Below are 9,831 nucleotides of genomic sequence, written 5' to 3'. Positions count from 1 at the left end.
TCTCAGATTTTCCTTGTTTTTAATGATGTTGATTGTTTTGAAGATTAATGGTGACATGTTTTATAGAATGCCCCTCTTTGAAGGTTGAATTTAATCCAATATAGTTTATGTATTTTTCTCTGTTAAATCTCAATTTTCTCTTCCATTGTTTGTTTCCAAGAATAGCCATCCTGGTGTGCCCAATGTATATATTTGTTGTTCATATATGTTCTTATAAAGTGTGGTAATGGTGAACATCTTAAATTTGATCAAAAGCATCATTTTCTTATTATGCTTCAACATGGATAATTTCTACTAATGTATCTTACAGTGCAGTTTTCAGCTATTTTTCTGCATCTAGATTGCTGTTAAACCGATCTTTTGAGTTTTTAATACTAGTTTTAAAAGTGACTAAAATTTAGTTTTAAATTAGCTGGATTAAGTTCTTGTACATCTATTTCCAATTCACCCTTATTCCTAGGGTATAGCTAATCAGTTAACCCAGGGCTGGCTGGTTAGCTCAGTTGGTTAGACCATGGTGCTGATAACACCAAGGTCCAGGGTTTGATCCTTGCAGCAGTCAGCCACCAAAGAAATAAAAAAAAAAAAAATCAAGTCAGTTAATCCCACTAACATCCTGCGTATTTTCCAATGCCCTCATTCTTGATGCCTCTTAAACCACAGTTATTTGTTCTTCTCACTTTGATCCTACCAAAATTGATATTTCTCTTTTTAGCCTCTTAGTCAACTCTGTCTACAAAACTTATTACCTTTAGCCAAGTGTTGATTACAACCAACACATGCCTCAAGGTAAGAAGCCATGTGGAATATTGGGTTTACGTCTCATACAGAATCCTAGCATATGAAGTCCTAAATGCCTTTCTGGCCACGCACTCTAATATTTGTCTTTCCTGTGTGCATGAGACTGTTGAAAGCTCTGCTTACCTAGTACTTTGTACAGAGCTCCCTAATCACATTAACTTCTTGCAAGTGTTGCTTACTAGTAGATGACTAGAGGGAAAAGGCAGAATAGCACATTAGGCTCACCTCAGAGTGTTCTTTCTATCTCCAGAGACTTCTCCCCTTAAATCCTGCTGCCTTTGTAGTTAAACAGCTTTTCTTGTTGTTTTTAAGACAGAAATTAGTTTTTTGCAACCAAATCATATTATTCAGAAGAGGAAGTCCTTCACCTTACATTATTACTTGTCTTCAGCTATTACACATGCTTTTCTTACTATCTGGAACACTTTGCACAATTTATTCATCTAGTTGAGATTTTCTAGATTGTCAAAGTCAATTAAAGTGTCATCACTTTATAATTCATATAAGCCATTTTATACATATAGATATCATACTTTATATGTAACTCAGATATATTTGTATAACTCATATTTTCTTTGTGTGCAGTATATCATATATGTATATATATATACATAATTTTATATATTATATATTAAATATAAGCAGTCCTACACTTAAATATTGTGAATATTTACTGTTGGTATTGTTCAAATGTGTCCCTCCAAAACTTCGTGTATTAGAAACCTGATCTTCGTTGTAACATTGTTAAGAGGGTGGGAAATCCTATTATGGTATTTGACAGGTGGGGCCTTTGAAAGATGATTGAATAATGACAACTATGCCATTGCAAATGGATTAGTCATCTAACTAATTACAGCTCAATGATGGCTTTATAAAGACAGCAAGTGAGAAAGTAGCTCTCTCTTGCTCTTGCCATCCTCACCATGTGATAATCTTCCCTAATATGGGACCCTGTAGAAAGTTCCCACCCAGAGAAAGGCCCTCGCCAGATGATCTCCTGGACCCTGTACTTCCAAGCCTCCCAAACTGTAAGAAATAAATTTCATTTCTTTATAATCACTCGGTTTCAAGTATTCTGTTATAAGCAACAGAAACAAACTAATACAATTGTCATACATATATTAAGCATATATATAGTTTTACTTTATTTCAATTATGATAACACAGTGCCTAAAATAAGGTATGCTTTAAAAAAAGTCTGTTTTTTAAAATTAATTAATTAATTAATTCTAACTTCTCAATATACATTGTAGCTGATTTTCATGTCCCTTTACCCGTTCCTCTTATCCTCCTCCCTCTCTCCTCTTCCCCCCATACTATTTCATGTCTGTTTACCTGTCTTAACAAGTTTAAGAAATTGTTGTGATTGTGTGTCTTCTTCCCCCAACCCACCCTTTATTTGTTTGTTTATTTATTTATTTATTTATTTATAGCTCCCATAAATAAGTGAGAACATATGGTATTTCTCTTTCTGTGCCTGACTTATTTCACTTAATATAATTTTCTCTAAGTCCATTCATGTTGTTGGGAATGGTAGTTTTTCATTCTTTTTTATAGCAGAGTAGTATTCCATTGTGTAGATGTATCACATTTTCCTTATCCACTCATCTGATGATGGACATTTGGTCTGGTTCCAAGTCTTGGCTATTGAAAATAGTGCTGCAATAAACATGGGAGTACAGGTATATCTTCAGCATGATGATTTCCATTCCTCTGAGTATATTCCCAGCAGTGGAATAGCTGGGTCATATGGTAGATCTATCTGCAATTGTCTGAGGAAACTCCATACCATTTTCCATAAAGGCTGCACCATTTTTCAGTCCCACCAATGATGTATAAGAGTTTCTTTTTCTCTGCAACCTCACCAGCATTTATCATTCTCAGTCTTTTGGATATTAGCCATCCATATACCAAAATCAACTCAAAATGGATTACAGAATTAAATATACACCCTGAAACAATAAAATTTCTTAAAGAAAACATAGAGGAAACACTCCAGGAAGTAGGAGTGGGTACAGATTTCATGAATATGACCCCAAAAGCACAGGCAACCAAAGGAAAAATAAACAAATTGGATTATATCAAATTAAAGAGCTTCTGCACAGCAAAAGAAACAATGGACAGAGTGAAAAGACAACCAACAGAGTGGAAGAAAATATTTGCAAAATATACATCTGACAAAGGATTAATATCCAGAATATACAAGGAATTCAAACAACTTTACAGCAAAAAACCAAATAACCCAGTTGAGAAATGGGCAAAGGAGCTGAATAGGCATTTCTCAAATAGGAAGATATACGAATGGCCAACAGGCACATGAAAAAATGCTCAACATCACTCAGCATTTGGGAAATGGAAATCGAAGCAATGTCTTTGAATGTTTGGTTTTAGATATATTGGAAGAATTATGAAAAAAATACAACAAGCATAGATATCATTCCAATTTTTAGAAAAAATAGTGTAACTGTCTGACAAAATTAAATTGATTCTGTAGAAGCCCGTTTACCATCAGGGAACATTTTAGGTCTGATACATTAGGATATTAATATTCAAAGACACAATCTGTTGCTCATTAAAATTGTACCTGAACAAGTACTTAAGATCACCTGCAGAAAATAAGACCAATCATTCTAAAATTTTCAAGACACTTAAGGAGAAGTGACAGCAGGAGTTAATCAGCTTGTAGAAAATCATTCTAATGAGCTTCAGAAGTGTTGTTTTCTTCTTTTGTGGCTTGATAATGTTCCATCTATTAATTGTATTTAAATATGATCCGTATAACAATTTTTTATGTTCTTTATGTTTCATGTGTTTATGTTCTAGTTCCTGGGGATATAATAGTTAGCAAGCTGTAATAAATAAAATAAATGTGTAAAGATTGTAGCATCATAGAAAATGATACACATTCGGCAAAAAAATGAAGCAAGGAAGGAGATAAGGAGTATTGGGAAATGGAATTCTTAAACAATGTGGTAAGGAACGACTCACTGAAAAAGCAACAGCTGAATAAAGATTTTCAGAAGGCAAGGGAGTGAGCACTATGGATATATGGGGAGGAGCTCTACAGACAAAGGGAACCTAGGGAGGAATCCTAAAAACGGAATTCGTTCTGATCAGTGCAAGAAAGGAGTAAAGTGAATAACAGGAAGAGTAGTTGGGGAGGTGTCTAAAGAAATAACAGAGAAAGGCAGTGAGAATTTGGCAATGGGTTTGGGGAGTTTCTATGGGGCCTGGTAGCACGTTGCAAGGTCTTTGACTTTGAGTGAGGTGAGTTGGGCACTGAAGGGTTTGAGCAGAGGTGTGACATGAACTTAATGACATATTAACAGATTTATTCTGTGTAAAGAATGAAAGCAAATAAAGTAAGGGGGAAATCAAAAGTACCAGTCACATGGTGGCTGCAGCAATTCAAGTGAAAGATGGTTGTGCCTCAGATTCTGTGGTGGTCCTAGTGAGAGGTATGCAGGCAGGATTTTCTAATGGATTCCACATGGAATCTGAGAGAAAGAGGAGTTAAGAGTTATTCCAAGTGTTTTTGTTTGCTTGTTTTTTTTTTGTTGTTGTTGTTTTTGTTTTTGTCTAAACAATGGGAATAATCGACTTGCAATTAATTGAGATGAAGAAAATTTTAAGGAAGCCAGTTTGTCAGAACACCAGAAGTTTGTGTTTAGACATCTTAATGTTGAATTTCCTACTAAACACACAAGTGGAATTTTTTACTAATCAAGTAGATATGAAAATTTGTACTTCAAGAGTAAAAGGCCGTAAGATGAGGACTGAGAAATCATTATTTGTTTAACAAAATGGAGTGCATTGGTGTATTTAATAAAGCACTTTCTGTGTCAGCGTTGAAGCTTCGGGATTACATGGTACAAATTCAAGAGAGAATTAGAAGAGACAGAAAGTGAAAACATGAGTATAAAATGAATGAACATAAATGAATCAGTATGTGAAGGGGAAAGCAGGGTCCAACCTAATCACAGGTAAGTACCCCAGCTGCTATAACCCTTTTACATATATATATATATATATATATATATATATATGTATGTATCTTAACACACTATACATTTTTGTCTTATTTTTCTAAAGTCCAAGTGATAGTACCTGGTGTGGCCTTCCTCATTGTAATATAGAAACAGACATACTTTCACTGAGTGGATCTGTCCTCATGTAGAAACTCTTGGTCCCTTTCCACTCAGATAACAGATGGGGAAGTATGCAGAGGACACCCTGCTTCTTAAACTTTTTTTTTTTTTTTTGTCTTTTTCGTGACCGGCACTCAGCCAGTGAGTGCACTGGCCATCCTTATATAGGATCCGAACCCGCAGCAGGAGCACTGCTGCGCTCCCAGCGCCGCACTCTCCCGAGTGCGCCACGAGGTTGGCCCTTCTTAAACTTTTATGAACAAAAATGACACATCATTTCTCTTCACATTTGTTTTACAGCAACTGATAACAATTAATCACATGATCCCTTATATTTTTAGAAGCAATGGGAAATGTAATCCAGCTGTGTGGAAGACGCTGGAGTGGGTTTAGAGATTTGGTGCAGTTTGCAGTGGTCTCCTCCATATCAAGAGAGGTATTTTGTTTGTTTTGCTTTTATTTTTTTGTTTTCAATTTTATGGCATTTAATTTTTTTTTATATTTTAAAATTTTAAAACAGTTCTTGATTTATATAAAAATTGCAAAGATAGTAGAGAAATTCCTGTATACCCCACATACGGTTTTTCATTTGTTAATATCTTACATCACTATGGTACATTTGTCAACATTAGTGAGCAAACATTGATACATTAAAGTCTGTACCTTGTTCAGATTTCCTTAGATTTTACCTAATGACTTTTACTATATTACATTTAGTTTCCATGTCTCTTCAAACTCCTCTTGGCTGAGAGATTTTTTTTCAAATTTTTCTTGTTTTTGATGACCTTGGCAGTTTTCAAGATCCCTGGTTAGGTATTTTGCAGAATGTTTCTCAATTGAGTTTTTCTCATGATTATATTGGAGTTACAGATCTTGAGAGAAAGACTACAGAGAGAAAGTCACATTCTCATCTAATCAGATCAAGAGTACATACTATCAATGTGGCTTATCAACGTTGATGTGAACATTGGTCACCTGATTGGTGAAACTTCAACACCTGGCTGAATGTGTTGTTTCAACAGAATTACTAGTTGAAATTACTAGTATATGTCAACTATTTGGGACAATATAGAATAAAGTGAAAGAGATGCAAGAGGATTAAGGAAGAGGATATTGACCTAGTCTGCATAAGGAAATTGTGTCATGTACAAGAAGCAAGGACAGGCCTTTCTTAGTAACTGGAGAAAAGGCAGGGAATAGTGACAGATTGCTTCTCTTTTCTCAGGGAAATGGGAAGCAAAGTCATCAGCTGATAGCGCTGATGGGATAAAATATGCTGATGGTTTGTGGAGAAGTAAGAAATATGTGCAATTTGAAGGCAACTATTTTTGTCTATCTATCACACATATATATTTACACCCATATACAAGTGTTTGCATATGCAAAAGTAAAAGCCAAAGTAAATCATTGACATACTTATTCCAAATATTGTTTTTCAACTTTGTCTTGATGCCTACGTTCACACAGTGTGTTTGTGTGTGAATGTGTGTTTTATGTAGGTTCAACTCGATCTTATGCAATTCATTCAGATCTTTGCCTGTCCACCTGCCTGAAATTGAATTATTGACTCATGCCATGAGAATTCACATCTACAGGAGAAAAAACAAATATATTGAAATAGAAAAAAAATATATTATATTACCACACAGATATCTACAACCAAGAACCATAAAGAAAATATTTTTTTTGCTGTGGTGTGCATATAATCCATGTCTTCTTATATGCCATTTACACAAACATATGTGCACATTCAAATTATATATGAGAATTACTGTGTGGTTAACCTTTTAACAGTGAGATATCGAATGATCTAGAACTTTATATCTAGTCCTAATACATAGTTTTATTTTAAACATACTTTCACATTTCAAAAGGACATTTTTAGATCATTTTATTTGATATTCAAATGATAACACGTGGTTATCATGACTTCTGGAAATCCCTTGCCTCTTCATATGGGACATGTGTTTAATGAATGAGACCTCTATTGCTGTACTCATTGTACAGTTGTCCTCTTTTTTATTTGAAAAACTGTGGGTAGTATGAGTTGATTGAAACTGGTGGTGAATCAAATGATAACCACAGGTTGCCTTTGAATTTATACAACCAAAACAGATTTCAAGGACATGACAGCATTTGCTCTTGGCCACTTGACTGTTTATGACATTAATTTTATTTTTATATCTTGAATCATTGGCAGACATCTGAATTTGCTCAGAGGTTCTACATAGTTTGTTGGTGGTGTTGTTATCATTGTAATTCTTTTATTCTAGGAAAGTAAAAATTTTTTTGCAAGGCCTAACTCACATAATTGTATATGAAATATAACGTTATCATTTCAGATTGTTTATGAAGGTAAACATTTTTCATACTTAATAGACTTACTAATTCAAAAGTAAGTAAAAAATAACATGTTTACTTACAATAGTTTATTTTGTGCATTTTCAAATCATTTCATTTTTTAAGTAAAAAAATAACATATTTACTTAAAATAGCTTATTTTGTTCATTTTCAGGTTATTTTATTTTTCCAGAAAGTATATTGCTAAAGTTATACTTAAGAATATAATTCTTCTACATTAAAAGAAGAAGCAGAATGTTTATTTTAAAAGCAATAGTGCGAATAAGTACCTTGCTTCAAATTAAGAAAATAATATATACCCTGAGATACTAAATCACACAGAGAATATTTTGTTGAAAATATTTAAGAACACTTAAAAGTGCAACCCTCATATACTTAAGTCATTCAGTAAGATACTTAGAATTGTTTTTCTGCATTTGAAAAATAAATTATGTTACATGCTACTTGAAGTCAACCATGTGCATATGGTTTTATTTGTAATACAACCTTGGCTATTACATCTTGAAAAAAAGAGATTTTATAAAACTAAAAAGTAGAAAAAAGTAACGTTTAGGGGCACATCAGAAATTGTCTCAGTGCTCTTAAACAAACAAAAAAATGCTTTGAAAGACATTATTTACACTGTATTTTATTTATTTATTTTTCTGTTTAATACATGAACTTATTTTCTGTTAGCATATACTGTGCAAGATCAGACATATTATCCTGGCTGTATCAGGCATATTCCCAATATTGCAAACCCAAGTCATTATATTTAGAACAAGTAAACTACTTATATTTGCCTTCCAAAATGGAAAAGTAAAACAGTCCAAGTGATCCCCCAAATCATATGGCATACATGATGGTTGAACCAACTTTATTGACTTGCTTCATCAAACTATAGCCTTGAAATTCCTCTAAAATAAGCACATTGAGATCCTACTTTTTTTTTCATAACTATTATGCAGTGATTTTTAGTAGCCCTTCTTTATAATCTCCAAAGTGTCTCTGCTTCCTCTTTACTTTCAAAGACAATTTCCTTCTCATTTCCCTTAGGTTCCTAATTTAAAAAGGAATTTTGTTATTCTCTAAACAGTACCAGTAAGCACTGCCTACTCTACCTCCATCTGAAATAATGTGTATATTTATAGTCTGACAGTATAGATCACTGAGATAAAAGAGAAGAGATACTTCAACACATGGCTTATGCTGATATGACAAAAACCAGTTTCTCCACATCCTGGGAGCGTCCCAAAGCCTAAAGCTGCCTTTGGTTAGCTGCCAAAGTCTGTAGTTCATTTTACTCTTCTGCCTAGAGGAGTGGGGAAAAGCGGAAAAAAAGCAGAATAAAAGGAAACTGGAATATCTTATAACTAACTAGGTACCTGGCCCTGTGGTAGCTGCACAACCTGCCGCATTTTATACAATAGTGAAAAAAAAATCATGCCACATAAGCATTCTTATACTCATCTAACTCCGAGAAAAAATTATATTCATACTTGATAGTTATGTTTCCCAGGTAACGCAGGTATCAGTTATCCACATCCAGGAATCCAAGCCAGGTCTTACTGGCTCCACATAGTTGCTTTCCCATCACATCACATTCGAAAGGTGGGGCCTAGGCAAGCACATAGGGAAGGGCAGTGCTGCTCTCCACACCACTTCCTAAAGTTGTGTGTTTTTAACAATTTATGTTTATATAGAAATATAAAGATGGGAGAGAACCTCTCCAATGGGAGAGAAAGAGAGGGGGATGATGTCAGTCGAGAAGATAGTGAATAAATATTCGAGCAAACGCTGTGAGAACATTCTATGAGAAATTGAGATAGACAAATAAAAGTAAATTATTATTGTGCCTTTTTCCCCACAAAGCTTCTGTGAAGTCTCCAGCCCCAGAGAATCTGGAACAGATACTCAACCTCCTGAATGTTGAAACCTTGTTATTCCTGTGGAGGGGGAGGAAGAAGAACATTTTCCTCTGGATGTGTATTGTGTTCACTTGTGCTCTAGGTGGGAAATTGACCTTTATATGTACAAAACCCAAAGTTATCCTAAACGTGAGGTGTACTCCACGTAAAATAGCAACAAGTTTCATTTGCACCTGTAGGGATTTATTCCTTATAAATGCAAATCTGTAACTATATATTGATTCATCCCTTCTTCTTTGTTTTTATTTTCCCCTATAATTTCTACACAGAACTGTTTACATTACTATTGTTCTTTATCTTCTCCAAGTAAATTTCTCAATTTTACAATTTTATAGACAAACCACTGTCAAAATGCAAAATTACAGCAAATTTAGTTTAAAGATCGAATTGGCTTTATTTTTGATTCTGGAACTTGGCAATGCTTTATTTCATAAAATAGAGTAACTGTTCCAATGAGATGAGCAGAAGAGTCTGGCTTTATAGACAGAAAAAGGATTGAGCAAAGCAGAGACAAACAATAAAAAGCAGATTGGTGATTTCAAAGTTACTTTCCTTGTAAGACGGAAACAGGGAAACACAACAACAGAAAAATGACATTGGTTAACATCAGGTTA

General features: G+C 34.1%; 1 long non-coding RNA gene across 2 annotated transcripts in view; it reads left to right on the top strand.

Annotated features, from left to right (window-relative positions):
* Positions 1–1,718: 1,718 nt before the first annotated feature.
* Positions 1,719–9,831, top strand: part of LOC134382262 (uncharacterized) — a 36,291-nt gene continuing 28,178 nt past the window's right edge. For both annotated transcript variants that reach the window (XR_010024060.1, XR_010024059.1), the window contains exon 1: positions 1,719–1,829. This is a non-coding gene — a long non-coding RNA (uncharacterized LOC134382262). The remainder of the gene's footprint in view (positions 1,830–9,831) is intronic.

The sequence above is a fragment of the Cynocephalus volans genome, chromosome 7 (genome assembly GCF_027409185.1).
Source record: "Cynocephalus volans isolate mCynVol1 chromosome 7, mCynVol1.pri, whole genome shotgun sequence".
In the NCBI taxonomy this organism is placed as follows: domain Eukaryota; kingdom Metazoa; phylum Chordata; class Mammalia; order Dermoptera; family Cynocephalidae; genus Cynocephalus; species Cynocephalus volans.
This window is presented reverse-complemented; position numbering and strand designations above follow the sequence as displayed.